Consider the following 16,868-nt stretch of genomic DNA (forward strand, 5'->3'; position numbering starts at 1 on the left):
CATGTGATGGCGTAAGGAGTGCCCAGAACACCTTCAGGACAACAGTATTTTCTATAAGCAGCTGTTTTCATGCAGCCCCAGCTAGCGTTGTGCTGCTCTTTACAGGATGGGGTGAGTGGTCTCGTCTCTGGCTGTGTGGGCGCAAATGTGTTTCTAATGCGCGTGTCAAATGCTTACCTCTTAAACAGACCGACAATCTGGCTGCAGCCAATGCTTCCGAAGAAGACAAAATAAAAGCTATGATGATGCAGTCTTGCCGTGAATACAATCCAATCAAGTAAGTGTCGATAACGTCAAATCTGTTCTTTGAAGATTGTGGACAAATTGTAGAGATGTTTGTTTTAACAAGAGAGACACATGCATACCTTTTTCTTCTTTTCTCAAAAACCCTTTAGTTACATGACCAAACCCTGGGATACGCCTCCACCATCCTATATATGCTTTCGTTGCGGAAAACCTGGCCACTACATAAAGAACTGCCCAACGAATGGGGTAAGAGTGCAGGGGACTTCTGGTGTTACTTCGCTTTTCCTTTTTCACGTGGCAATTACATAACAAATACAAGAACACTCAGATTAGGCATTGTTTCTCGTGGGGTGAAATCCAGAGGTTATAGGGCAACGTTGCAAACCCCTTCAAAATTCAAGGGAAACCTGGAATTTAAAAGGTAAAATGTTCTTTTTTCTTGGTCGTAGCTATTAAATATGTCCATAGATCTTTCTCTGTGAACTGTCATGCGTATTTTTATGTATTTCAATGCTATTAAAAATCTTTCTGGTTTTAACGCTTTTTAATGACAGTTCACAGTGTTTAGAATTCCGTATAAAAGGAAGATGTTTCTCTTGACCCCACCTATTGAATATTTGCGTGTTTTAATGACACAAGTCTCTGGTTGAGTATTCATGCCATCTAACTTTAGTCGCCGAATGCATATGCAACCTTCGTACATATCGATGGTGAACTAAGTTTCTCCAGTGACTGGTTCAGAGCCCTGAATGGGGCTCTCCCTCTGCATTGCGCTGTGGAGGAGGAGTGGGTTTGTGCCTCTCCTCTGAGTGGATGGTGAGCTAAGCCATATGTAATCCTTGCGGAAGCTGAAGTTTAGCAAAAGAATGTCCACGGAGTTCAAAATGCTGCTCAAGTCCTTGAAACATCCTGGCTATATTTCTGTAGGAAAATAAGTATTTTTGGTCGAGTAACCCTTAGGCTAGGTAGAAGGAGAGAATTAAGGGCTTTTGCTGCTTAAATTAATCATCAAAGTGTCATTTTAAGTGTGGGTCTTAAGATGAGCTATGTCTGCATTCCTTTTCTTAACAGGACAAAAATGTTGAGCCTGTTGCCAGAATTAAGAAAAGCACGGGCATTCCAAGGAGTTTCATGATGGAGGTGAAAGATCCCAATACAAAGGGTGCTATGCTGACGAAGAGCGGAACATATGCAATACCAATTATTAATGCGTAAGTATGGAACTAATTGGGCTGACCAAAAGGTGAAGGAGAGAAACCATGCGTAAATGTCTGAGTGGCAATGCAGCCAAGTTGGCCGGCATCTGTAACCACGGGGGAGGAAGCATTGTCATTGTATGTTAACCTCAAAATCCGTGATGCGTTCTCGTATTAAAATAGGGCGGTCCTACTGTTCATGCCCCGGGAACTCCAGAGCTTGGAAAAGTTTTCCTGTACCCATTGTTAAATTTTTCCTTCCTCACCCGTCCCTCCAGGGAAGCTTATGCTAGCGGAAAGAAGGAGAAGCCTCCCTTCTTACCAGCGGAGCCGTCCTCCTCCTCCTCCTCCTCCGAAGACCCTGTTCCAGATGAGTTGTTATGTCTCATTTGTAAAGAGATAATGACTGATGCGGCCGTTATTCCCTGCTGTGGAAACAGTTATTGTGATGAATGTAAGTGTTACTCCCCGGTTCGTTCACTCCAAACACCACATCTGATTTTCTGAAAGCAGAAACAGGAGATGACAAAATGTCTTTGTTACCAGTTCTATTCCATACTTGAGTGTCCACTGAATAGGAAAGGACTCTTCTCGTATAAAGGAAAAAAAAAGGCAGAAAGCTTTTTTCCTTTTTTACGTATCTTGTTAAATCCTCTTTACGTGCGGAAGGACAAGCATTAGAAGAGTGCACAGCTGCGCAGGTGATTACAGTATTAGATATTGAATGCATTTAGTTTTTCTCACAGCCCTTTCCCTCACACAAAATGGTATAGCCAACTCTGGTCGGCTCAGTATAGCCAACCTTACTGTGGTCTGCCACAAACCGATAGTTAGGCATTTAATCCACATTCTTCTCCACGGGAGAGCTGGTTAAAACCTTCGCAACTCAGTCCTTCTGATGTTCTTTTGAGGTGCGTTTTATTCATTAACCTGGAGGGTGGTGACTTCTCACTGTACTAGAGAGTGGAAAAAAGGACAGTCAAAACATCCAGACGCAGCCGTCTTCAAATGTTACGTTAGTGAAATATCAAAACCGCACAGTTATTTGCTGCATCCTAGAAATGATTTCCATGGTTGAACATTTATAGCTTCATGCTCTCAATTCAAGACCATATTCACTCATTAATCATATATCTCTTTTTATGATTGATTGGAGCCTCCAAAATTTCCTTTTGTTGGCTAAACCTACTTTGATGATTCTAATTACGCACAGGCATTAGAACAACATTGCTGGAGTCTGAGGAACACACATGCCCAACGTGTCATCAGACAGACGTTTCCCCTGATGCTTTAATTGCCAACATGTTCCTACGCAAGGTAACAGGATGACTTTTACGTAAACTGTAAGACAAGTCTATTTGTAAAAAGCCAAAAGGGAAGAAAATATTAGTTTACATCTCCTCAAAACCTGCTAAATTAAATCGGCTACATTTACTTTTCAAATCCATTATCTGTTGCTGGAGAAGCTGACAACTCTTTAGAGACAGTGGGGCAAATTCAGATCGCGCTTTTGTTTAACGTGATTGCCTTACTGTCAAATTCGGTGTTAACACTGAAGTATTTTAGATACAGGTACTCTGAGTGACCAGTTGTTACTCTCAGTGTTTAAGGCGATGTGTGCATGTGTTTGTGTGTTGATTCATTTTAGGATTGACAGCATTTACAGGACTACACAAGTAATTTTACTCTGTGGAGGCTTTTGTTCATGTATCTACTGAAGTTTCATATTACCTTGTGGTAAATGTTTTTCTGCCTCTAGGCTGTGAACAGCTTCAGCAATGGAAGTGGCTACACAAAAGGGCTCCACCAGCCGATTCAGCAGCAGCAGCAGCAGCCGCCACCACCTCCACCAGCACTCATGACTATGACTGTTGCACCTCCTGGACCTTTTCAGTAAGTAAATCTGTAGATCAACATGAACATAAAAGACACCAGGATGCCAAAGTTAGATTCTTCTCCTTGAGCTGCGCTGACAGCCATTTATGTCTCATTAGTGACAGTTTCAGATAACTGCGGAAGTTCTGTTTAGTGAAAGTCCTCACTTTGAAAGAGGACACTTTGAAAAGTCGGAAGTGTGCCTCCTGCAAGAATGTTCTCAGAAGTATTGCTTGTTTGGGTCCCGTATCAGTCATTCCGTACAGGCTTAGCCTGAGAGAGGAACGCTTTTTCCCCAGGAGCCCTTTCATTTGAAGGGGCTAGCAATTCCTAAAGAAACCATTTTGTTATGGCAAACCTTCTTGAGTGGGTTAATTTCTCTTTAGTACCGAGGAAATAATATTTCCATGAAAAGTGTAAAAGCACAATCCTGGGTAAAATAGGCCAGGTGTTTTCACAGTACTTCTTTCTACAGTATTTCTATAATCAATATTACGATAAGTCAGAGTCATCCTCAGTAATACACAGCATAGTCAGCGACGCGTACAGATTGGATAATAAACACTGAAACACTGTAAATGTGAAATATTTACAGACATGACAGTAGCCCTTCAAAAGACTGTTTGAACAATAAAAATTTGGGGTATTTTTTGTAGCAATGCTGATAGCGTTATACCTCCTGCTGCTCTGGTGACTGCTGCTGAACCTTCTGCATCTCCCTGGCTGTCGGTCAGCAGTTTGTTGAAAGAGAAGGTAAGTTGTATTTCAACATATGCAGTGATTCTTGCATTTAGTAGAGCTTCTTTTCCAACCGTCTGCATTTACTCACAAGGCCTGTCAGGTTCCTGTACGAAGACAACCAGCATTACCAAGTCTTCCGGGCCCCCAAGGACAATCAGTGCCCACAACTGGTAAGTAACTATAACTTCAGAAATTCTGTAAAGAAATGGCCTTCAGATACACTGAATGGGATTTTTCTCTTTGTCCTCTCCCGACTCCAAAAGGTCGTCATCCAACGAGAGCCAGTACACCTCGCTCAGCAGGTGGCAGACCAGGCTGGGAACTGTAAGTATTCCACAGCAATTCAATCTATTACTGCTTGTAACGAGGCCATAACACGTACCTTATACAACAGCTGATTTACAATGAAGAAAGAATGCACAGATAGCTGTGGAGAATACAAGTGGTAATTAATGTTTAAACGGCTTAATTTGAATTGGCTTTGACGGAGGGAGTCTGTGCTTGCGGTGAGATTATTTAACATAAAACCCCGGTACACGATTGAAAAGAGGACTCTGAGAAACGACGTTTTTTTGAGGACACTATAGTTACATATAAAAATGAAACAGAATCAAAGGATCGGATGGAAAGCCACCCTTTTGATTGCTGGCTGAACAGAGCTGAAAAAATTGATTTCCTGATAGAAACCAGACTCCAACATTCTCTTTTTTTTTTTATTGGCAACTTAGTTGATACTGATTGAGCACATGATTGGAAAAGTCAGTGCTGCTAGTTTCTGACAATTTTGAATTTCTTCAATATAGTCATCTCCAACAGCCAAGCTGCTTTCTCTCAGAGGGAGAGAGAGGAGCCTGCCTTATCTATTGTCGCAGTGTCAAGCTCGTCCTTCCTTTTGGTATAAATTTGTAGGTAGATTGTAAGGGTGCATTGTGTTTCTAAAATCTTAAGATAAATAAATAACAGAAACCAGGATCCATCCCACAGATTGTCTGAAATCTGAAATTCAGTAAGGAAGAAAATAACAGTTCAGGGACAAGAACAGGCCAAATATGTCATCAACAACGTGGGAAGCATTAAGCGTATCAAGGAGTGGCAGAGGAGCGGTGGGCACTCGGCACACGGGAGATGGGAGTCTCTTTTCAGCATGGGCAGCCTCCATGCACAGTTGCAAAGCTGAGTATGAGGAGAGAAGACTGAGGGACGTGCCGGGGATGAGGATGTGGAGGGCAAGTGTGAAGACCAAGAAATGAGTGTCATCTCAAATGAACAGAAAGCAGGGAGAAAAATGCTCGCCACCACGCTCCGGCTTTGTTCTCTTTCCTCTTTAAAATCAGGGCAGAGTCCGTAAGGGAGAAGCAGATTGTGTAGAAGAATGAGGAGGAGTTCCACTCCATCCTTCTGTCATTGGATGGACTGGATGATTCAAGGGATTAGCAGCGATGGGGGTTTCATATGTAGGGTACTAGCTCACATACGGCAGAGGCTACAGCAGACGGATCGTTAGAATTGGGCAGCAGTTGTTAAGGAGCAGGTGTGTCTCTTCCTAAAGGGGAGGAATGATGCTAATGAACATATGCAGAATAATGTGAAATGGTTCTTTAAAAACTAATAAAAGCAAAACTTGTGAAGAAAAAGCTCAGGGTAGCTCATGTCTTCTGTCCCCAAAAATCACATGGGCAGGAGTCTGAACAGCTCTGTTAGTAACGCTGCCAGTAGCTTTCCTAGAGTAATGGCAATGGGTTGTAGTCCTAGAGGCTGAGTTCAGAAGCCGTCACTATCCTTGGTTAGAGCTATGATGTGGAAAATTTTGCTAGGCCATGTGGCTAGAAGTGTCCTGTGTGTAGAATTGCTGTACAATCCGTATTTTGCTGTATTTTGCATCCTGTACAAATTGCCAAATCAGTAGTGAAGTTAAATGGACTGAGCGGGCATTTTAAAATGGAGCTTTACTGTCTTCAGGCTGAATCGTGTCTTCTTGATGTTTGGTAGTGCACTGTAGCCATTAAGACTTGCTCTTTTTGCGTCTTACTGCACCAAAAAGGGTTTGCACTGCATGTCGTGCCTGAGTAGTGAAACACGTGTGCCTTTGCGGACCAGCAGAAGCCAGTATAGGCCACCTTCAGTCAATCAAGAGCTGTGGCAGTTCATGTGACAGAAATGGTGGATATAAACTTACCCTTCCTCTATGCTTTTACACTATCAAAGCAGCAGGTGTTCTCTCTTGTAAGCAGAAACTTTTACATGTTATCACGTTCTCCAGTTTGCAGTAGCGTTATGTCAGCAGCTGAAAGCAGCTTTGACATAAGCATATGGAGAGGGGAAAAACCCCCAAGCAACTAATTTTGGGAGGAAAAAAATCAACCAGGAGAGTGACTGTTTTGAATTAACTTCATTTATGGTTTTTGTGTTGTTTTTTTTTCTAAGGTCCAAGTCTCCCTATAGTGCTTCATTTTACTCTAGAAGTTCGTGTACCCACTCCAAGTCAAGATCAGGTTCTTCCCGCTCTGGCTCCTACTCTCGATCATTTAGGCGTTCCCCTTCTCGTTCCTTCTCGCGATCACCACCCTATCCAAGAAGAGGCAAAGGGAAGAGTCGTAACTATCGCTCTAGGTCAAGGTCTCCAGCGTTTCGAGGCCAGTCTCCCACTAAACGGACTATACCTCGAGGGGATGGAGAAAGGCAGTACTTTAAGAGATACCGAGAAGTTCCCCCGTATGATATGAAAGCTTACCATGGCAGATCTGTTGACCTCAGAGGTCGCTTTGAAAAGGAGAGATACAGAGAATGGGAACGGAACTATAGAGAATGGTACGAAAAGTTTTACAAGGGCTTTGCTGCTGGCGCTCAACCTCGACCAGCAGTAAATAGAGAGAGCATTTCTCCAGATAGGTCTGGTCCACCTGGGACCAGACGAGAGAATTTGCCATATGCTCGGGGACGCAGGGAAGACTCTCCTGGTGGGCAAAGCCACAGAAGTCATAATAGAGATGGACGTGACCCTGAAAAACCTTCTGGAAGAGAGCGCCACGGCATGAAAGATCCACCACAATCAAATGAGAAGGACATGGAATATCCGCTGGAAGATGGCAAAGGAAATGAATGTAAAAAACACCAGAAGAGAAGAAAAGGGGATGAGAATAAAGGATTTCCCAATGCTGAGTTTGGGACAAAACTCAAACACAAGAAGAAAAAAATCGAAGAAGAGCAAAGAGAAGGATGACTAAAAAGTGAAATCTGTCACTCCATGGAACGACAGATAATGAAAAAAAGACTGAATTCTTAAGTCATCTGTATCAAATTTTCTTAAAATGTGAACGAATTCAAGTGTTGCAAGTAACGGCATGAAGGCGACTGTGCTGCCCTTGAAATATTGCAGCTGGATCTTTACATTGGAGCTTTATAGAAGTGAACATTTTGTTCAGAATTGTGAGTTGTGACAATGCAACGTGAAAGGTTTTGCTGGGGCATCTTAGTTTTAACCACCGTTCATTACTTTGGGTGGAGTTTCAGGTACTGTGAACATCTTCATGGTTGAGTATGTTTTTTAATTGCCTGCCAGAAGCAGCTGTTACAACCGATTATGAAATATCAGCAGAATGATTTGCAGAATACGCAGAGCCCTGATACGTCACTTTTTGATTACAATAAAATGTTTTCAGTAAACCGTCCAACGTGGTGAGATTTCCAGTGACAGTGGGAGATTAGCCGAGAAAAGACTAGCGACAGAAAAACGCCAGCAGTAAAAGCTTGCTGGTAGCTTACATGTGTGCAAAATAACACAGCAACGCATTTGGTTTTGAAAAGACTGGTAGGACTTTAAATCTTTTGAACGGATGCAACGTGGGGAGGTATTGCTGAGAGGTGCACGTTTTTCACGTGCCAAGTGGACTTGGTTTTATATTGTAAAAGGTAGCATATGGCCCCAAACATACAGCCAGTATTAACAGCTGGGACTGACTGTTTTAAAATACTGTTACGTGTGAAGCTGTCACATTTCAACATTGTTCTAGTTTGTTTAGAAAGCTGTTGTCATTTGCCAGCAAACATTTACACACATGCTTTAAGATGCCCTGTAATCTGTATTTCCTCTCATAACTCTGCTGATCCCCAGGATGCTTGTGTTTTTGAAACAGAACCTTCAGTAGTAGCATTTTCACATGGTGGTGCCATGACACAGACCTAACCCTTCCATTAATAGTGGGGTTCAGCAGATGAGTTTGGCAGAAGAAGAAAGCCCACTAGAAAGTCAGGCTTCTGCTTTAAACTGCTTTGAACAGTGACAATCTAGAAGGCATAAATTTAATTAGCGGGATCTTTTTAAGACAGACGTAATTTAAAAAAAAAAAAAAAAAAAAAGAAGTGGCAGTGGTGGGTGTTGCTCCACTGCCAGAAAGCCAGCACAGTAGGAAATACTTCTCGTTGTGCATTAAGGGCATAACATCACGGTAACGGTTGCATTCAGTAGGGAAAGCCCTTGACTGTTTGGCTGTTGGGATTTGCCCCAAAGGAGTTCTGTTTGGAAGTACGATAAATTAAAGCAGCATTTTAGGGCTTCCCATTCGCAGAGACTATTTTGTTCAAAAAGTGTCATAGTTTATAGGTACTGTTACTGGGGTATTTAGGACTATACAGGAATAGTGAATAGTAAATAGTAAATAGTACTAGGGATAATCCATCTTGCTTTGCAGTGGGGGTGACTATCACATTTTAAATATTGGGTTAGAGACTGGGCATCCTCTACTTCTCAGGGTTAAAACAAGAACAAACCAGAATTAGTCCTGGATTTCAGTTCCTGTAGTTTGTGCCTTCTCGTGTCAGGGCGTTCCTGGTGGATTTCAGGTGTTTTCTGCACAAGGCAAAGCAGGCTTTCCAGTTCAGTGACTCAAATTTTGACTTCCCAGAATCAAAAAGCACCGGTCCATCCTAGTTGTTCAGTGTGCTCACCCGGCATTTCCTATGTGTGCTCCAGGGAACTCGTATCACCAAAGCCAACTCCAGATGTGTGAGAATTTCAGGCAGCTCCGACTCTCCCTTTGCATGGTCTGTGCTCGTGATGATGAGGCCACTGAAAACCGAAGACTTCTTTCTCACCAGTCCCTGTGAACATACGTTGGCCTAATGAGAGACTGAAAATTTAGGACTCGGTGAAATGGGATTCTTATAAGAGTTGGAATGTGTGAAGTATGCCTTATTATCAAGGTTCAGAATACTTAGGAATTGCATGGAAGTAAAATTTTGGACGTTTCTTTATGGAATAGCTCCATAAAACCAGGCAGAATCCCCTATTGTTATATCACCTTGTGCCGAAAAAGCTGTAGTCGAAGCCTGTCAAGCTCAGTTAAACTCTCCTCTCTTTTCAGAGCACTGTAGCAGCATTCCAGGTGATTTTTCAGTCTCCTGTGAATTTAGTTTACTCTGCATGTGGAGTTTCTTATGATTACTTTTTTCCAGGCTTTCTGAGCTGCAGAACACCTGGAATGCAGCTATGCTCCGGCCTGAGTAGTTAATTTTTACTACATGCGTGTTTAGAAGTCTCCCGACCGAATTTCTGAAGTTCTTAGGCAGTGCCGACAGTAGTGTGAAGGGAGGTATGCGAACAGGGCGCTCTGGGTGAGGGTAAATGCTGGAACACGTCTGACTCCAGGCGGTGAAATACAGTTCAGGTGGTGAAACCGCAGTGAAGGAAAGCACGCTTACAGAGCAAAATCAGTTTGGACTGTTGGTCAGACATAAGAAACAGATGTTGACTCAGTGACTAAATTTAGTATGTTCCTTCTGGAACAATACTGCTTGGTCATCTGCTAGAGGTTAAGTGTGGTCCGTTCCATGGAAATGATCACAGATCCCACGGTCTGTCTTCAGAAAACCCTTGGACCAAGATACCTCATCTCCCCTCTTCAGGTGAGGCGGAACGGGTCTGAGCGGTTTGAACACACCGACACGTGGCAACTCTTCAGCTGGAAAAGCTCAGGCAGAGACGTAGGTGGTTGGAAAATCTAAGTGGAAATGACCAAACAGAAAGCTCCCCCAAAGTGGGTGACAGACTCGGCGGTTATCATCCACAGCTCTGAAAAAAAGAACTGTGTGAAGAAGACAAAGGCATAAGGCACAGGATAATGTCGTGCATGGCTAGAGGTAAAATCAAGAAACCTAGGACACGAAATGAATTTTAGTTAGAGCCCCTAATAACTGTTTTGCATTTTAAAAGTAAAGGCCAGGAAGGAAAAGCTTATATCTATTGCCTAACGAGAGAGAAGAAATAACGGTTGGAACAGTAGCGGCAAATACATTTTTCCTTAGTCTTCACCAGAAAAGGTTGATTGTAACCAGCTTCAGGGAAATTTAGGTCAGTAAAATACCAGGATCATGGGCCAGAGAAAAGAGTATGTTAAACAATGTTTCGGATAAAACAACTGCTTGGGTAGTCAGGGTACGAGCCAAAGGGCCTTTTACAAGCCGAGGGATGGCGTTACACCTCTGCCGACTGAAGAGTAAACCTTGTACCTACCTTCAGAGGGGAAAAGAGCTGGATTGTGTTTACATATTTGTTGTAATATCACTCCAAATTTGGCCGACTATTTTATAGTGTATAAACACACAGGAGATAAGAGGAGGAGGAACAGTCATGCTCAAACTGAAGAACAAGAGTCAGACCTGGGCCTGTCTCTACAAACTCTGGCTGTGAGAGCACGGTGTGGAAACCTGAGCGCTGCCGCAGATGAGAACAACGTGTGTTTACACGTTTGTTGGAGTCCTCTGCACAAGAAGGCCATGGACCTCTTGGAACGGGTCCAGAGGAGGGCCATGAAGATGCTCAGAGGGCTGGAGCCCCTCTGCTGTGAGGACCGGCGGAGAGAGCCGGGGTTGTTCTGCCTGGAGAAGAGAAGGCGCCAGGAGACCTTAGAGCTGCCTTCCAGTCCCTAAAGGGGGCCTACAGGAAAGGTGGGGAGGGACCCTTGATCACGGAGTGGAGCCATAGGACGACAAGAGCCATCAGTGAACAGAGCATCCTGTTTCTCCTTATCAGAGAGTTCGTTATATGGTGGGGCTTCCTCAGCACGAGACACCACCTCCTCTGGTGGCATTCCAGAGTCTTTGCCTTCAGGCCAGTTTGTCATCACTTCTACAATTCTTGGACAATTTGGGTTTCCTATTCCAGCTCACTGCGTGATTAAGGCACCCCACTTACTCCAGGTAGCATCGGGAGCATGATGAGTAGAAGGAACTTTGCCTTTGAACATCCAGCCCAGCACTGGCCATGGGGGCACCAGGAGGAGCTGTGCTCGGGTACCAATTACCTCTGAAGCAGCTCCAACTCCTTCACATGCTGCCAGAATTTCTTTCTCAGCTGGAGTATAGTTGGCCTTGGAGCCTTTGTATCCTCAACCTCAGAATCCTAGGGGTCGACCTCAAGTCTCCCCTGGTGCCTTCTGCCAGAGGCTCCAGGTAGGTCCATTGTCCCCGGCTGCAGTGGAGAGCACATTTTTAATGTCCCGTCCTGTTCCGACTGCTCTAAGAGCTGCTGCATGCAGAGTCTCTTGTTTAATTTGCTTAAAGGCCTGTCGTGGCTCAGGACCCCGCCTAAAATCCTTTTTCTTTCCAGTCCCTTCATAGAGAGGTTTCACAATCTGCTTATAACCTGGAATGTGCATGCTACAGAAACCCACAACACCTGCAACGGCTTGTGTTTCCTTTTTGTTAGGAGGTGGCGACATAGCTGTTCTTTTGTTAATCACATCCATTGGGGTCTGGCCACAAGCATCTTGCCACTTGAGTCCCAAGAACTGGATGTCTCCTGCAGGTCCCTTGACCTTACCTCTTTTCATGGCAAAACCCACTTTCAGAAGGGTCTTGGTTATTTTCTGACCCTTCTTGAAACCTTCTTCTGCTGCATTCCCCCACACAATCATATCATCAACGTATTGCATGTGTCCTGGAGCCCCAGCCTTCTCCAGTGCAGTCTGGACCAGCCCATGGCAAATAGCAGGGCTGTCTTTCCACCCCTGGGGCAGTCCATACTGGATGCCTCTGCAGGCGAAAGCAAACTGTGGCCTGCACCCTGCTGCTGAAGGAAGAGAGAAAAATGCATTAGCAGGGTCAATTGGAGCATACCATTTGGCTGCCTTTGACTCCAGTTGATGTTGCACTTCTAGCAGGTCTGGCACAGCAGCAGTCAGTGGTGGTGTGGCTTCCTTTGGGCCATGGTAATCTACTGTTAATCTCCCGTCTCCATCAGACTTCCACACTGGCCATATTGGGCTGTTAAAGGGTGAGCGAGTCTTGCTGAGCACTCCTTGGGTCTCCATCTGACGAACCAGGTTCTGGATGGGAATCAGGGAGTCTCGGTCGGTGCAGTACTGTCGTCAATGATCTGTGGCAGTAGCAATTGGCACCTGCTGTTCTTTAACCTTCAGCAGTCCCACCACAGAAGGGTCAGCGGAAAGGCCAGGTAAGGCAGACAGCTGTGTATTGTCCTCAGTCTCTCCAGCTGCTGTACCAAAAGCCCACCAATACCCTTTCAGGTCTTTGAAATACCCTCTCTTGAGGCAGCCTATGCCAAGGATGCACGGAGCAACAGGGCCAGTCACAACGGGATGCGGCTCCCCTTTATTCCCTGTTAGGCTCACTTCAGCCTCCAGTGCAGTCAGTTCTCGAGACCCGCCTGTCCCACCAGAAATAGTGACAGATTTTGCCCCTTTATGATTCGAAGGCAACTGGGTACACTGCGCGCTGCACTATTAGCAGAGGAGTTCCTATGCGGACCGGAGAACCGCTTACCAAGGAGTGGAGCAGCCACCCTCCTGGAAGAATTCTCTCTTTGCTCTGCTTTGCCTTGCAACTCAAGCTTTCGTGCTCGTGGTACCGGGGTAGATTTTCTACCCCATTTACTCCTGTGCTCTCCATAGTCGCAGCGGCAAAGCCACAGGAAATCCCAGAGCGGGTCCTGTTTCTCTTGAATGGGTTTCGTGGGAGGGTGTTATTTCTGAATGGCCGAGAGTGGGACGGTTCAGAGGAAGAGTGGGATTCTTTCTCCAGCCTGGACAGTTAAAAAAACAGTTTGTAATTTTTCTTAGCTGTTACCTCGTTTTGCTTGGCTGTTGTCTTGGTCGTTTCCTCGATTTTCTCAGTCATTTTTTCCACACCTGCAACAGGAAGGGGACAAGAGGGACTGCCTTCATATTGTCGTACCCTGCTAGCCACTTCATTTACATTTGGTGCATAAGGAAAAAAGGTAGAAAAACTGGCAGGGTCCTCCTCAGCCAGGGGCCATAGACGCAGCCCCAAGCCATTGATGCAGCCCCAAGCCATTGATGCAGCCCCAAGCCATTGATGCCTCGCCTTTTCCACAGAGCGTGGGAGCTGGGAGGGAACACCCCATTGGTCAGTTTGGGTCACCTGACCTGCCCAGGCCTTCCCACAGCTGCCAGCCCTGCCCAGGGGAAACACGCCAGTCACTGCCCCTGCTGGCCCCAGCAGGCAGTGTGGGCAAGAGGCTCTCCCTGAGCAGAGAGCTGGCTCTGCTGCGCCCCAGCCCGGGGCTGGTGGTTGCTTGCGTGCAGTCCTGAGGCACAGCTCCCTGTTGGAGTGGCCTCCCCAGCCCATCTGCCGGCTCCCCGGGCACATGAGGGTGCAGCCCAGCAGGGCCCGGCAGGGACTTGGGCATCTGCACTTTGCTGAAGTGTTGCCTGAGCTCCTCCTCTGCCCGCTGAGCCCAGCAGATCCTCTCGCCCCAGGGGAAGCTCTTCTCTGCTCGGGCCTTTTCCCCGGGTGTGTGGGGCCTGGCACGTCTGGAGGCTGGTCTGGCTGGGACCCTCATGGCCCAGGGGGACTGGCAGAACCTAGAGCAGCCTCAAGTGCTGGCACAGGCGAGTGAAGGCCAGGAGGGTTGTAAAAGGGTGCCAAACACGTCCTGACCCGTGAGCGTCTCATGAGCTTAACGATGAGAATTCTTCCCAGCAGGTCGTGCGGGGGTCTGTTTTGCAGCTGTGCTGAAAAGAGCCCGGAGGGCCCCGGGATGCGCTAGTTCTTGCAGTGCTTGCGCGGCACCGAGGGCTGTTCTGCTCCTCAGACTGCAAGCCAGCGAGTGTGCTGGGGGTGCCCAAGAGGCTGGGAGGGGACAGAGCAGGGACATCTGAGGCCAACCGCCCAAAGGCATATCCCACACCCTACCACAGCGTGCTCAGCAATGAAACTGGGTGGGGGTGGGGAGCGAAGGTTGGCGGGGTCTGCCCTTGCTCGGGGCCTGGCTGGGCATCGCTGGCTTGCTGGTCGGCAATGGCTTTCTTTTGCATCCCTTGTTTTCCTTGGGCTTTCTTTTCCGCTCTCCTTGTTTCTAAGCCACCACTTTTTCCCTTTCCCCCTTCCGATGCTCCCCCTGCACCCCACTGCGCAGGAGCGAGGGAGCGGCTGTGTGGTGCTGAGCTGCCGGCCAGGCTTCAGCCACACCAGCCTGTGAGCAAAATTGTGCCCTCCCGAGGGGGAGAGGGCTCCCCCTTCCTCCTCCATCACGCCGCGGGCATCCCCTCTATCCCACTGGCACGCACCAGAGCCTCAGCATTTGGCCCACGTTCCTCCTCGTCAAACCTGGAAATGGCCACTCAAAGGATTTTGCTGTGTCTAACGAGAAAAGATCACCTTTAACACTGGAGTGCCATTTCCCTGCGCTTCCTTGCTTCAGCTGCTTAGAAGGGCATCCTCCATCCCACTTGTGTCTGGACAGCAGAAATTTGGTTGCCAAAAATGTTTGCTCAGAAAAGGAGCTGCTGCCTGCAGAGAAATCAATGTGACCGATGGAAAAGAGGAGACGTCTGCACCCTCAAAGAGGAGGTTGGCCCTGCGGCCCCCTGCCTTCGCCAGCGGCCATTTCCCTCTCCTGCTCTTCTGCACCAAAAGGGATCCGACTCCGGGCACCCAGCAGTGACTTGGTTTACTGAAAGTTTAAAGCAATAAATGAGCCTTGGATGTATCTGAATATGAACATCTCTGAATCCTTTCTGAAAGGAGACCTGCTGCCAATTGTGACACGTTTGTAAATGAGAAAAGAACTGGTGTGCGAAAGCAATCCACCTTCCCCATGTACCAGCGTTCTTAATATATGTAGTATTAGTGACACTTCAGAGTTTCAAATGGGAAAGCAACCCTTGCAGCTCCAAGGCAAGGGATGAACGTGCAATTTTTCATTTCTTGATCATTTACCAGATTGCCGCCCTTGCTGATTTTCTACTGCAACATTTCTTTTCAAATCATTGTACGCGCCACTGTTCCTGGTTACATCAAAAGAAACCTGCACCATTTTAACACATATGCTGGCCTGTCTCGTCCGAAAAGAAGTTGAATTTTACCCTGTTGGGGAAAATTGGAAACACGAGGATTGGAACCCCTCCCAAACTCCACCAAGGGCACCCAATGCCCTCCAAAGCCTCCCTTGAACCATCTAATGGCCCCCAAGAGCCTCCTAAGTCCCACCCACAGGACCCAAAAAACCCTCAATATCCCCCCAGGGAACCCCAAATACCCATGGGAACCCCACCAAGTTGCATAGACCTGTACATGTCTTCATATGTGGTCCTATCTGCTAGAATTGTGTCTTTTCTAGAGACTGCCAGTGGAGTTGCATTTTTTCTTGTTGTATGGGGTTGAAAATGCATATACTACATGGGCAGACGATTAGGATTCTGTTGCAGTTCATGTATTTATAACAAAACTTCCAGTCCTGCTGTATTCGTGGCATTTTTACTGGCATTAGTGGAAGGAGGTGGTTGGTATTTTCAGGGTCCATTCAGCTTTCTGGCTGGCTTTGCAAAACTGACATAAGCATGTGCACTGAGGAGATGTGGGCCTTGAACCTGGTAGCGTTGCTGCTTCAAACCGCTAGCTCTTGAGAGAGCTGCTGTTAAACACAAGTGTTTTTCAGGTACCAAGCTTCCAAGGTGAGGCTGGCAAGCATTTTTCTTTTCTAGCTACGGTAGATGCTCATGGCAATAATGCCTTACAGTGAGCAATATACGCTGCTACTTGTTTTGAAAGCTTGCTTTCTCTGTCTATTTTCCAGTTTCCCAAATGCCTCTTTCCCCCTCTTTGCTTTCTTTTAAAAGCTTGGAGTCTTTTAGAGACGGTGCCTAGAGCTGTGTACATCTTTTATTTCCTCTTCTGTGTGGAAGTCCACAGAGCCCAGGGACCCTACGGCTCTGCCCCACGGCAACATGGACTGTGGGGACCCAGACCTCGGCCCCACAGAGGGGCTGTGGAGGGGCTCACGGCCGGTCCCGGTCCCCCCCCACGTCTGTGATGTCATTATGGGGCACGTTCCAGATCCACCGGACAGGCAGGGGTTCTACTATGATGTTGGAGGGAGGGCAAGGACCAAGTGCTGTGAGCACCCCAGAGAGAAGCATCTCCCACTGCCCCAGGCTTCGAGGTGGGCGATAGCTTGGCTTGCACCGCATACTCCTCCTCACCCAGGGAGAGGAAGATGAGTGCAGTGGCTTGCCCCGCCTTCCATGGGCTTTGCCCAGAAGGGAAGCTGGGCGATGGGATCATCAGCGTGGATGGCGTTGAATTCATTGCTTACAAGATGATCCTCTCCAGCTGCAGTCCGTACTTCAGGTGAGTGCTTGAAGGAGGAGGGGATGGGGCCAAACAGTATTTCCTGCTCTGTGCCACACTGTGCCTTCGTGTATCTCCAGCGCTTCCCTCGGCCCTCAAACTTTCCTCCAGCAGTTCCCCCTAGTCCTGGTACCTCCTCAGACACCAACATTCATCCACAAGCTGGGATCGAACAGCAGCGCTGGAAGTGGTGTCTGGCAAAGC

The sequence above is a fragment of the Chroicocephalus ridibundus genome, chromosome 4 (genome assembly GCF_963924245.1).
Source record: "Chroicocephalus ridibundus chromosome 4, bChrRid1.1, whole genome shotgun sequence".
Lineage (NCBI taxonomy): Eukaryota > Metazoa > Chordata > Aves > Charadriiformes > Laridae > Chroicocephalus > Chroicocephalus ridibundus.